This window comes from Schistocerca piceifrons, chromosome 2 (genome assembly GCF_021461385.2).
Source record: "Schistocerca piceifrons isolate TAMUIC-IGC-003096 chromosome 2, iqSchPice1.1, whole genome shotgun sequence".
NCBI classification, from domain to species: Eukaryota; Metazoa; Arthropoda; class Insecta; order Orthoptera; family Acrididae; genus Schistocerca; species Schistocerca piceifrons.
Genome location: NC_060139.1, coordinates 1,063,110,431 through 1,063,123,784, shown reverse-complemented (window position 1 = coordinate 1,063,123,784; position 13,354 = coordinate 1,063,110,431). Strand labels below are relative to the sequence as shown.

General features: G+C 44.5%; 1 non-coding gene across 1 annotated transcript; it reads right to left on the bottom strand.

The window, feature by feature from the left end:
* Nucleotides 1-13,066: 13,066 nt before the first annotated feature.
* On the bottom strand, nucleotides 13,067-13,141 carry Trnat-ugu. Its single transcript has one exon. It is a non-coding gene; the product is annotated as a tRNA-Thr (tRNA).
* Nucleotides 13,142-13,354: the final 213 nt, after the last annotated feature.

Below are 13,354 nucleotides of genomic sequence, written 5' to 3'. Positions count from 1 at the left end.
GCAACTATCGGGTGTGCAGCCGGATCCCGTCGGCATTCTGCCACGACATTTCGACCCAGAGACGTCCGGAAATCTTCATATGAGTAGACAATTACTGAAGAGCCCGGGTGCATTCACGGTATTTGTGCCAAACCTCGCGCATGCTAGATGTGCTGGCGGCTTGCGGCACATGCGCCAAGTGGTGACAAAAGCGGGACAGCTGAGGTGTGTACTGCCCTCGGTGGTGGAAGTGAGAGATGATTTAATCATTGAGTATCGAAAAACCTCGTCGATTCCGCTGTGACTGGATAATTCTAATTGTAGGATTCCAATTTTTATCCAGTTGAAAGCCGTTGTCTCGATTTATAAGATTACCGGAAAGACGTATTTCCACCTTTTCTTTGATTACTGAGTCCCAGAAACAGGAAACTGGAGTTAAAATTTCGTTACATTGTATTCGATTGAGTGTTCCATGGGAATAATAGGTTCTGCAACCGCTTGTTCTAACGGTCGCCGAATACGAGTGTATCTTTCGTGTTCTATACAACGCTCCTGGACAGGTCGTGCCGTCTGGCTTATATATGCAGCACCACACTCACAGAGATTTTTGTAAAGGCCCTCTATTTTCGGTTGTAAATCGTCTTAACGGATCTAATGAGGTCCACGCTCTCCGCTCGTGGGCGGAGGATAAGATTGGTTTTATTTTTCCTGAGCAATCTGCTTATTTTAGATAACAAATTCCCGGCACTTGGAAGGAACTAAATTGGTTTATACTTGTCATCAGTGCGTTGCTTCTTGTTATTATGGCTGTTCATGGCTCTCCCTATTTGGCGTGAAGTGTAGCAATGCTCATACAAAACCTTCTCCAAATGTTCTAATTCTGTGTGGAGGTTTTCATCGTCCGATATTACGTGCACCGGATGTGTTAAGTTACTAAAAACACCAGCGGTTTATGCAGGGTGACGTCGGTTAGACTCCTGGAGACACAGAACCGTGTGCGTTGGCTCTCTGTACACAGAATGTCCCAATGACCCATCACTTACTGCGTACTAGCACCTCTTGAACGGGGAAAATCCCATCTTTCTCAGTCCCCATCGTAAACTTGATGTTCTCATGCAATGCGTATAAGTGACAAAGGAATTGTCCAGTTCTTGTCTTCCATGAGGCCATACAACAATAGTATCACCTACATAACGCCGGAAAACCGTGCTATTTTAAACAACAGATTCAAGTGCGTTTTCCTCAAAGTCGTCCACAAAAAAAGTTCGCCAACCCGAGAACGTCGTCTGTTTGTTGAAAGTATTCATTATTAAATGAGTAGCAGGTTGATGAGAGAATACGTTCAAAGAAGGCCGTCAGGTCTGCACTGTATAAGTTATCAATAGATGTAACGAGTCCATTAAAGGCACTTTGGTAAAAAGTGAGACCACATCAAAGCTAATGAGTAAATCCGTGCTTAACTGATCCCTAGTGATTGATAAAATCGACAGAATTACGTATATGGTGATAACATTTACTCAAATACGGCTTGAGTAGAGAGGTCAGATGTTTTGCTGTAGAATGGGCCGAGGCACCGATACTACTCACTTTCAATAGTTGTGGAATACTATCCTTGTATATCTTAGGAACAACATATAGTCTTGGTGGTGCTGAATTGTGTGGTCTCAGCCTCATGACAACTTGTTTACGTAGAGAACTATCGTTTAAGAGCGGCTGTTTATCTTGATATACGGCTTGTTGGGTCCTTTTAGATTTTGTAATACGTAGAAACACTGAGCTGACAATAGATCTTATCGTTGTAGACATTCCTTGTCAAGAGAACGGTAGCATTACCTATGTCTGCAGGGAGTACGACTGTGCTAGTATTTTCTCGGAGGCTGTGGAGAGCATTTCTTGCAGCTGGCCAGATGCTACTCCGTTGTGGCACACATTTCAACAGCGTTAGGCAAGATTTTGCGCTAGATTCGGCATAAATACGGTGAATGTATCTGAGGTCTGCAGTAGTTCCTATTCACCCGATGATGGCAGGCGTCTCTGCCCGAAATATCGTGTCAGTATGTCGACGGGATCAAGACAGGAAAATTACTATAGGAAAAATCTTTGAAGCTTTCCGAAAACACTGTTATTCCACCAGAGACAGCAAAGGACATTGAAGAGCTATTGAACGTACTGGACTGTGTCTAGATAGGAGGGTATAAGATGAACATCAACAAAAGCAAAACAAATGTGTGGATTATAATCAAATTAAATCAGGTGATGCTGAGAGAATAAATTATGATACGAGACAGAAAAAGTAGTAGACAGGTCTTGCTATTTGGGCAGTAAACTAACTGATGATAGCCAATGTGGAGAGGATACAAAATGCAGAGTGGCAATGGAAAGGAAAGCGTTTCTGAAGAGGCGAAATTTGTTAACATCGAATACAGACTTGTGTTAGGAAATATTTTCTGAAGGTGTTTGTCTTGAGTGTGAAACATGGACGATAAACATTTTAGGCGAGGAGAGAATAGAAGCTTCTGAAATATTGTTATACAGAAGAATGCTGAAGATTTCATGGGAAAGTCGTGTAATTTATGAGGAGGTACTGAACTCAACTGGGGACACAAGAAGTCAGTGGCACAACTTGACTAAAACAAGGAATCGGTTGACAGGACACATTCAGAGGCATAAAGGGATCGTCTGTTTAGTACTGATAGGAACTGTGTGTTTGTGTGTGTGTGTGTGTGGTGTGCGTGTGTGTGTGTGTGTGTGTGTGTGTGTGTGTGTGTGTGTGTGTGTGTCGCGGGGGAGGTGGGGAGGGTGGGGGGGCTCAAACATGTAGAGGGACACCAAGGCAGAAATACACTAAGCAGATTCAGTTGGAGGTATATTGTAGTAATTATTCGGAGATTCAGAGGCTTCCAGAGGATAGAGTAGCATGACAGCTGCTTCAAACCAGTCTTCGGATCGAAGACGACAACAGCAACAACGATAAATATTTTGACGGTGTTGTGATGTTAGTTAATTACAAACAAAATTCTATAAGTTAGGATCGGAAAACTGCAAAGTAAACTAAAAAGAAAAAAAGATTGACGAAACAGAATGCTGTACCACCACGATCGGTATAATTGTATATAAACGGTTCTCTACAAGATGTTCTAGTGTGGACACATCATCCTACGACATGATTCTCGCCGACCGGTGTGGCAGAGCGGTTCTAGTCGCTTCAGTCTGGAACCGCGTGACCGCTACGATGGCAGGTTCGAATCCTGCCTCGGGCATGGATGTGTTTTTAGGATAGTTAGGTTTAAGTAGTTCTAAGTTCTAGGGGACTGATCACCTCAGATGTTAAGTCCCAAAGTGCTCAGCACCATTTGAACCATTTGACATGATTCTGTGCGATAAACGCGTTACCGATAGCCCGCATCTCGTGGTCGTGCGGTAGCGTTCTCGCTTCCCACGCCCAGGTTCACGGGTTCGATTCCCGGCGGGGTCAGGGATTTTCTCTGCCTCGTGATGACTGGGTGTTGTGCGATGTCCTTAGGTTAGTTAGGATTAAGTAGTTCTAAGTTCTAGGGGACTGATGACCATAGATATTAAGTCCCATAGTGCTCAGAGCCATTTTTGAATCGTTACCGATAATATGGCATTATAACACGTTAATGAAGAAAATATGCAAAGTATGGCATTTTTTTTGTAATTTTCAGCTCAGAAGTCTGAAATTATCTGTACTGCAACGATTTTGAAGCTCAGGCGTTTAAGAGCTGTAACACGTGACTTCCTGATCAGCTTCCTGTCAATACAAACGCCTTAAGGACCTAGAGTACTCGTTTGTTGATTGTACTTTACGCACTATTTACAATGGCTCGGTCAGGCCTTGTGCAGTACTGAAGTGTAAGTACTATGTTTTATCTAAATTGAGAGACGATCCATTTGCAGAGAGTTAGTTATTTATTTTCAAGAAAATTCCGCCTACATTTCCTAGAGTGGAAGTTTCTCGATTAGGCATCATTGTAATACCTGCACTGTCAGCGAAGGGACTTCTTTGGTTATGTTGTGGCAGATTTTCTTTTGTCAGTGACAATAAGAGCGAACCAAATACAGATCCCTATTCTGTAGACACTGTTTAATAGTATACAATCGCTGGGGCTTTCAATGCCGTGCCCGACACTCGGACATGTTTTTTCGACGCTCTAGCCCCTCTCTACGCATTAAGAAACACATGTACGAAAAATTCAGGATGAATGGAAACCGTTTTAGGGAACAGAGGACTAAACCTAAATAGAATGAGATACCGACAATGGTGGAGCCCCAGTACATTTAGCGATTCGCTAACATTACTGTGCGTGACCCATAACGGTTGCCAAATGTTGTTCTCTACGATTTATTCACGCTTGCTGACAAAACTGGAGCATGTTATTCACATATAGCTGTCAGCAGCTGTCTTTGACGACGCTGTTTCGAAAGATCGTGTAAACTTTCTCTCTTTTCCTGAGTGTGAATACGGTGATCAGTTCGTTTCCAAGAGCAAAGCGATACCAGAAGTGATAGGAGAGGTGTGTGAAAAGGGTCTTCTTGTACTAAATTTGACGTAGTTGTACCGTAGAAAGTAACAGGGCAGATAAACCATATTTCGCAGATAACTCACTTGTTTGTCAAACGGATGCTACCTTTCTCACTTGAAACAAACTATAATTTGATTAACTTCTCATGGTTGGGATTCGCAGTCATATAACATTTCTTAAAAGACATCATAGTAGCCGTTGACTGTATAAAATACTTATTGTTACTATTGCAATTCCGGCCTTATGGCCATTTTCAAATAATCTGCAAAAGTTACATTCTGTCAGAATATAAAACTATCTGACATGAGTAGCTACATGTCGTCGTCAAAATGCAGCCTTTTGTGGGATCTTGTGCGACTCTCACAGTCAAAAGGCTGTATTTTGACGACGACATGTAGCTACTCATGTCAGATAGTTTTATATTCTGCCAGAATGTAGCTTTTGCAGATTATTTGAAAATGGCCATAAGGCCGAAATTGCAACAGTAAAAATAAATATTTTATGCAGTCAACGGCGACTATGATGTCTTTTAAGAAACTATAATTTGTTTCTGACGGTGGCAATATGTCAAAGCATGCAGTTAAAGAACGCTGAGGAATGAAATTTTAGTCATTGGCCCTATATTAATCACTGACTCGCAGACTACCTGTCGGTCAAGAAAGATGAGACACTGAGGCTGCAGTCGAAACTAAGAGCAGCGCGGTCTGTTTCCCCGCCACGGACAGGCCGACTTCCTGCCGAAATGGGACGTGTTTTATGGAAATCCGACCCGCCACGCGCGGAATGAACCCCTTCCGAAGGGCTCTTTTTTCGCGCGGCCCGCTTTGCATTGGAAACGCATCCGGTCGGGCTCGGACTATACTTTTATTCGAGCCGGGAACGGCCGCTGCCCGGAGGGACCGCCGCATCTTTAAATCAATCGCGACCGCAGACTGATGTGAGCCACGTTGCCGGCGCCTGGCATGGCGGCATGTCACAGACGGGGGCGCTGCAGCGCGAGAGGAAAGCGGCGAACTGAAGCTCCGTATAGGCAAAGTACGACAAACTTGCCAGTGGCCGCCATTTTGGGCCCACTGCGCCGCTGGTGGTACATTGACGTCTGCGGCATATTTAGCTGTGTATATTACAGAACTGAACTCAACCGTTTAAAGCTTCAAATGGCTCTGAGCACTATGGGACTTAACATCTGAGGTCATCAGTCCCCTAGAATTTAGAACTACTTAAACTAACCTAAGAATAACACACACATCCATGCCCGAGGCAGGATTCAAACCAGCGACCGTAGCAGTCACACGATTTCAGACTGAAGCGCCTAGTACACTGCTAATGCACTTCTAAACTGATTAGTGGCTTCAAACGGAACATGGCAGATTTAGTTCTTGTTGCGGTATTGAGTTTGAACAACTGTTTTCGTAATTAGCGTTATATTGGTCAGGACCAAGGGGAACGAATATTAGTTTGCAAGAGCAAGGAAAAGTCCATCGCTAATTTAAAGCTGTATATCGACTTACTTCTTGTTACTGTGCTACTCGGTACCACAAATTCGCCCAATGTCTCTTTTCTCATACGAGATAAAGCGTTGCATTCAAATATATATATATGCGCGGTACCTTAGTAAATAGAATTGATAGGCGTGCCTATATGGTTATGTATGCTTTATATTTGTCAGATCTATCCCATAAAATTTTGTCTGCAAATTGTTCTGTGACATTACAAGGATGATTATGATGGTACAAGAGAATACAATATTTTTAAAAGGTGTTCGAAAGAAACTAGGCGTACGATCAGAAGTAGGCTGTAGGAAAGAGGAACAACTGTATTCGCATTCATACAATGTTGACTAGCGGTTAGATCGTAACAGTAATAATAGTCTCAGGGTAACGTAAATGGTTACTACATGGAGGGTCGTAGGTTCGGTATTTGCGTAACGCAAAATTCTTTTTTTTCATTTTGTACATTACATTGTGTGGTACAAAGTTAAATTTAATATTGTGAGCATTATACATATAAGTTTAACCATACTGTACAGTCAATCAGATCAAATTTTTTACCAGTCATGGTAACTTTATAAGGTGGGCCTGACTATTTTTCGTTTTCAGTGCTAACAGTGGCAGTTTTATCTCTAATACTTCTATTTTATAATTAAATTACCATCAAACCATCCTACTAGCTCTTCTGACATTTTTGCTGTTCGAATGGATTGGAAATTAAGTAACAGAAATGTAGAAAGCAGACAAAGACAAAAGGCCAGAAATGAATAAAATTGACTGGTTGCCTGTGTGCTGCCAGATGACTCTGCTGATTCTCATCAGCCATATTTTCCTTCTTGTTGCGTCTCTCCCTTCGGAAGGAACTCTGGACAGTTTTCCTCCCTTTTCGCCTCTCAACGAACAGCCAAATGCGCAGCACTGAGGCGTTATTCTACTTTAAACTTCGAAAATTCACATGTCTTCCTATGCTTAACTCGTAACCCATAGGCGCACAATCGCGTGACACGGTTTCAGCCGATCCTGAACTGCGGACGGCGACAAACGCAGGGGAATAGGATGGCCATACTTTCCTTAATACAGTGCTGTACAGCGAACAGGGGCGACGCCGCAGGGTCGCTGAAGAAGCCAGGCCGGGTAGCGGTGATTGGCGACTGGAACGTGCAGAAGTATCTTCACGCTGGAAGAAGATGCGTCTTGTACGCATAAGAAACTCTTCATTAATTCTGGAAACACGTCTTACAAAGTGTAGATAACGGGTCCTCCCAAGACGCTACGGCAACAAAAAAGGCCCAGTCAACTGCTTGGCTATACCACCACTCTAGACATTTACAGACATTTCCATCAAGGTATGCTTGTTTCGTATGACCACGCTGTAAGAAATGATATTTCTACAGTCGCGAGTGAACGTGGCTTCACCAGTAAACAGTGTTAACTGGTGTACCTGATGATTTGCAACTAGCCAACGACAAAATTATAATCATGTACTTTCATCTCCTTTTCAAAAGTGCTGAATCCGCCGTGAATGACAATAATAGCAGCCTTGCATACATTATTCCCGCAGTATTCTTGTATGTAGTCTATGAAATCACGTCTTACAATACAGGGCTACTATAAACGATTACTTCGTTTTCAAAGATCCATGGTTTCCACTGTATTGCATGCACAAATATGATTGGTGCACAAAATGAACAGTACACCGACCGAGCTTGCGATGTGCGCGAGAGTTGGAGTTACGAGTGCAGTGCCTTGAAAATACGGCGACAGATAAGTATCTCTTACCTTCAGTTCTTGTAGTGGGGATTTTTCCAAGACTGACTGCTGATTCCGAGAATTTCGTCTTCCATCTCTGCTCATTGGAGTATCGTAAAGGGCGAACGTGAGGAGCAGTTAGCTCAAAAGTGGACGGGCAGGTGAGTGCGGTGGTTTACCTCTGAGCGCACTGCAGTGCTCCGTGGAAGCTGAGTTTACGGTAGGCACCAGGTGGTGCGGTGCCGAAGTTTACTTTAACACTTGCAGCAGACACCAGTGAAAGCCGAAAAATGTTGTGGCGTGTCAGCAATTCGTCGAGAGAGACTGAACCCGGAGTGAAAGAGGTCCTTCGCTGCAGCGGGTTGAGACGGCCGTTGTAACCGTACTGGGTGGCGGCATATTGCAGTTAATTAAAATGGAATATGATGAGTACTAAGCGCCTTTACTTGCTGTCACACTGGAGAGACGTTCTGCGATGGGGGCAAAAATAGTCTGATGTTGCTGAACAGGTCTGTGGTTCGGCACGTTATTAAGGAGCATGTGTAACTCTGTACACTTTGTTCACTGCCCGTGCCTTAATTATTTAGTTCGCTTTGCCCTCTTCCTAGCCGGCCGGAGTGGCCGAGCAGTTCTGGGCGCTACAATCTGGAACCGCACGACAGGTAAGGTCACAGGTTCGAATCCTGCCTCGGGAATGGATGTGTGTGATGTCCTGAGGTTAGTTACGTTTAAGTAGTTCTAAGTTCTGGGGGACTGATGACCTCAGATGTTAAGTCCCATAGTGCTCAGAGCCATTTGAACCATTTGAACCCTGTTCCTACCAACACTAAGCTTAATTTACGTTATGCGAACTTTCTTTGTCAATGTGCCTGTTGCCTCTTTCTAAAGATAGGTGTTTTGTTTCCATATATGTGTTAAAGTTTCTTTTAAAGCTTTTGTGTGATTTTCATTTTATTGAGTTGTCTTAAGGAGGATGAGGTTCATCGAGACACACTCTTCTTTAGTACCCTTACATTTCAATCATTGGCCAATTAGCTAATCACAACAACTATTCACTAATTGTTTGTTATTGGATGGCTATCGCTAAATATATTGCCTTTTCCGAGTGCAGTAACTGTGCAGAAATTTTCCGACGCCATTGGCTGCCGCCGTGTATATCTTATTTTAAAGTTGGGTTTCGAAATTTCCTTATTTGTGAAAATATCTTTTTATTATAGTTAATGCCGTTGTGTTGTGCAGTCCCGAGCTCGTGGTGTGTTGTGAGCTTGTGATATCATTACGTTAGTTGTTACATGTACGCTCGCTTCTTCTTTCAAAAGTTTCCTGCACCAATCTGGAAAAAGAGTGTCCATGATACGGCAAGGTCGGTCGCTGTTGGAATAATGTGGGGCCCGGGGGTGTGTTGTAACAGTTTACAACAGCGTCTGTAAGTAACAGTGTTGTTTGATTACGCATACTTGCATGATGTAAAAGACTGTAATACATTCTTGTGTATTTAAAAGTATGGTTCAATTTGCTCTGAGCACTATGGGACTTAACATCTGTGGTCATCAGTCCCCTAGAACTTAGAACTACTTAAACCTAATTAACCTAAGGATATCACACACATCCATGCCCGAGGCAGGATTCCAACCTGCGACCGTAGCAGTCGCGCGGTTCCGGACTGAGCGCCTAGAACCGCATGACCACCGCGGCCGGCTTAAAAGTATGGCTTTTGGATTGTGTCCCTATGCGCTCCCGCGTTTCAAGGTAATTTTGTCCTTTCTCTTGTGTTCATGTTTTTCCTTGGGTTGCATTTAACTCGTTTGCAATTTAATCCTAAGTTAATATATGTGCACGACTTAGTCTTAAGGAAGTTTCACATTTTAATGTTCTGTTTGGTTAATGAAAGCCGGCCGCGGTGGCCGTGCGGTTCTAGGCGCTGCGGTCCGGAACCGCGGGACTGCTACAGTCGCAGGTTCGAATCCTGCCTCGGGCATGGATGTATGTGATGTCCTTAGGTTAGTTAGGTTTAAGTGGTTCTAACTTCTAGGGGACTGATAACCTAAGATGTTAAGTGCCATAGTGCTCAGAGCCATTTTTTTTTTTTTTTGGCTAATGAAAGACAGGGACAGTTCAGCTAGATTGAGTGTAGTGACGAAGATGGCCGGTCGTGGTGACCGAGAGGTTCTAGGCGCTCCAGTCCGGAACCGCGCTGCTGCTGCGGTCGCAGGTTCGAATTCTGTCTCGGGCATGGATGTGTGTGATGTTCTTAGGTTAGTTAGGTTTAAGGGGTCTAGGGGACTGAAGACCTCAGAGGTTGTCCCATAGTGCTCCGAGCCATTTGAACCATTTTTGACGAGAATGATGTGGATATGGCTCTGTTCCCATGCCCCCCTCTCCCTCCCCCCGCCATCGCCGAAGGTGTTTCTACATAAAGCCTTCTTGTCATCCCCTCTTCCAAGGACTCTGGAAGAGCTCAGAGAACCCATCAACGCTGCTGTTATGACCATAGACAGGAAAACGCTACTTCAGTTGAGGAACAAACTTTACCATTTGGAAGTGTGTTACGTCACCAGAGGGATACTCATAGAATTTTAGCAGAGTGTAAAATGCGAATCAGGTGCTTTTGCAGTTCTATTCCAGCATCAGTTCTATTTCTATATGTAATACAGGTGTTCGAAACCGAATTAACCATTTCTAGTAGACCTGTCTGTATTACCCCTCCAAAGACACCCTGTATTGAGGCTTCTTTTCTCCCTATTCGTGGTGTGAGGTGACAGCTTTCGCAACTCTGTGCTAGCTGTTACTTGTCTAATCACGTCTGCCGTATCTCCACGCCACAGATGCGTAGTGGGCTGCTGCAGATGCCTGCCACAACCAGCATCCCGGCTGGGTCTCACGTAGTGGAGGTGAGGCTGAGCTGAGCTGGAGGCACTGTAGAAGGCCGCGGCCTGCAGTGAAGCTGGATCGAGAAGCGCGCCCGAGACGGCGCTGCCGCGGGCGCGCGCCGCCTGTCTAAATATAGAGCAGGCGAGGCGCGGCCGAGGCGTGAGGTGTGAGGTGTGAGGCGTGGGTGTGGGTGTGGTCCTCCTCCAGAGGGCTCTTGTCGCCAGCGCCGCGAGAGCAGAGGAGAGGAGAGGAGGCGAGGCGAGGCGAGCTCGAGGACGCAGGAGGCTCACACGACGGCGGGGTCGGCACACCGGCTGCCGACCGCTGGGCCGCGCCGACAAAACGTCCCGCAGATTCGACCGTAGTGTTGATCCAGGGGGACGGACAATCCATTCCCCAGCCAGTGGCTGACAAATCGAATCTCGCAGAAGGGTTAGTAAGCCACCAGTCTGGTTGTGGGAAGCTAACAGTGCAGTGTACGCGGACGACACTGCCCTTCTAGGACCGCTTTCACACAGTCAACGACAACGGTCGCCAGACGCCGTCGCAAGATGTCGCCCGATAATATCGTCCCTCAGGTTGGTCACATTGTGTCCGATCTCCCACGTCAGGTTTTCTTGAGGTCAGTGAGGTTAGGTTAGGTTGCATTAACAATCTCCTCTATCAAGAAGATTTGACTCTGTTTTAACCTTCGACGGTGGGAAGAATGGTACGACGCCTCTGTGCTTCACGACGGGTACTACACTGTGCAATTTTTTTATTATAAACACGCTGAATGTATGTGAAGGAGGTAATTCTGTCTGCAAAAGAAACTGGCGAGTACTGTACACTCTCATGGGTTGGTTGCTTGATTTGGAGGAGGGCACCAAACAGCGAGGTCGTTGGTCCCATCGCATTAGGGAAGGGTGGAGAAGGATGTCGGCCGCGCCCTTTCGATGAAACCATGAGGCGATTTCAGGGAAATCACGGAAAATATAAATCAGGATGCACGGACGCGGGTTTGAACCGTCGTCATCACGAATGCGAGTCCAGTGTGCTAACCCCTGTGCCACCTCACTCGATACACTCTTATGGGAATAAGCAGACTAGTTTTAAGAATATATGATACGAAGAGAGAAAAGTTGTATTACAAACATGAGTCCCAAACACTCTTCACAAATTCGAATAAATTCAGCAGAATAAACGTATGTCAATTAACCTTCAGCTACTGTCATACAAGGTACGTATAAAAGCTGAAGATAAATTTTAAGATAAGATCCTCTGAACATGAAGACAAATGAAAAGTGCAGACATATACACAACAATTGCAAACCACTTCACGTGACAGAAACACCTGTCCAATGGCATAAAAACGCCAGTAAGCAGTAATAATAATGTGTAGTCAGCTAATGCCCCTCTACTGTAACCGAAAAAAGACGCACTAAAGTAGCTTTAAGTTTACGGAATGCCACTCTTCACACATGAAAACTTATTTTTTCAAAGTATAATTTACCCCTGAAATTTTCCATAAAGATTTTGCCTGGCGTTTCTTTCCAGTAGAGCTACGATTTCAGTCCACAAATTCAGAGCTATATCTCGGTTATGATAATTTTCAACCTCAGGATGCCAAAAACTCGTTCCTTCTTGGATTAATCTTGTCAGTTTCTTACACTATATTTTTCACCGACTGTCGCCGTAAGTCTGTACCACCAGGCGATGAGATCGGCTTCATTGTGACCGTGCGCGTATTGGCTTATTGTCTGGAGCAGATCGGTCGTCTTCCGCCTTTTCCCGCTCTTGTCCACAATCGTTTTCTATTACAGCTACCTTTATCCCGGATTTCCTAAAGCATGCCAAGTATGATCAAGTTACTATACAGTTTCCCGGATTTCCTAAAGCATGCCATGTATGATCAAGTTACTATACAGTTTGAAGATTCTCTTCAGTTTCGTAATTTTCCGTCATCGGCAAAACTAATTTCAGTTCTGAAGTCACCTAGACACACAATAGAAAGAGATCGCACAGTTCAGCGGAAGACAGTGTTACAGGACAGGACGCGATCATGGAGATGTTGCAAAAAATGAACGATAGTATAAGGAAACAGAATACACAGATAATGGATATTAATAATTTCTGGGATAGTGGCAAATCTTGTTCGACTACTACTCGGATCACCACCTAAGCTGTCCCCAGCAACTTTAAACTAGTTCGTTCACTTCGAAAGTTTTGAATAGGAAGGATCAGAGCCTAGCAGTGTGTTCTGAAAATTGGCATATATTCCCTTTCCTTTCACACCTTCCTATTAGTTAATCACTGCTCTAATCTGGATTTTTTTCTCTGTCTTCTCAAATCATTGCTCGGTAACCAGAACAGAAAACAAATTAGAATTATATATTAATGCCCTCAGCTGGTGAAGAGCGTTGATATATCTCAACGGGGACAAGTGAAAATGTGTGCCCCGACCGGGTCTCGAACCCGGAATCTCCTGCTTACATGACAGACGCTCTATCCATCTGAGCCATCGAGGGCACAGAGGATTGTGTAACTGCAGGGACTATCTAGCTCTCGCCTCCTGCGGGACCCACATTCGTAGTGTCCCTACCCAACACACTCATTACTCGTGGAAGACAGTCTTACCAAGTCCCGTAAGAGTTCGGGTAATATGTGTGCACCCGTACAGAAGAGGAAGGTCATGGCCGGTATTGCCGTAACTATATACGTTTAGGGATGTCCGAAAGAACA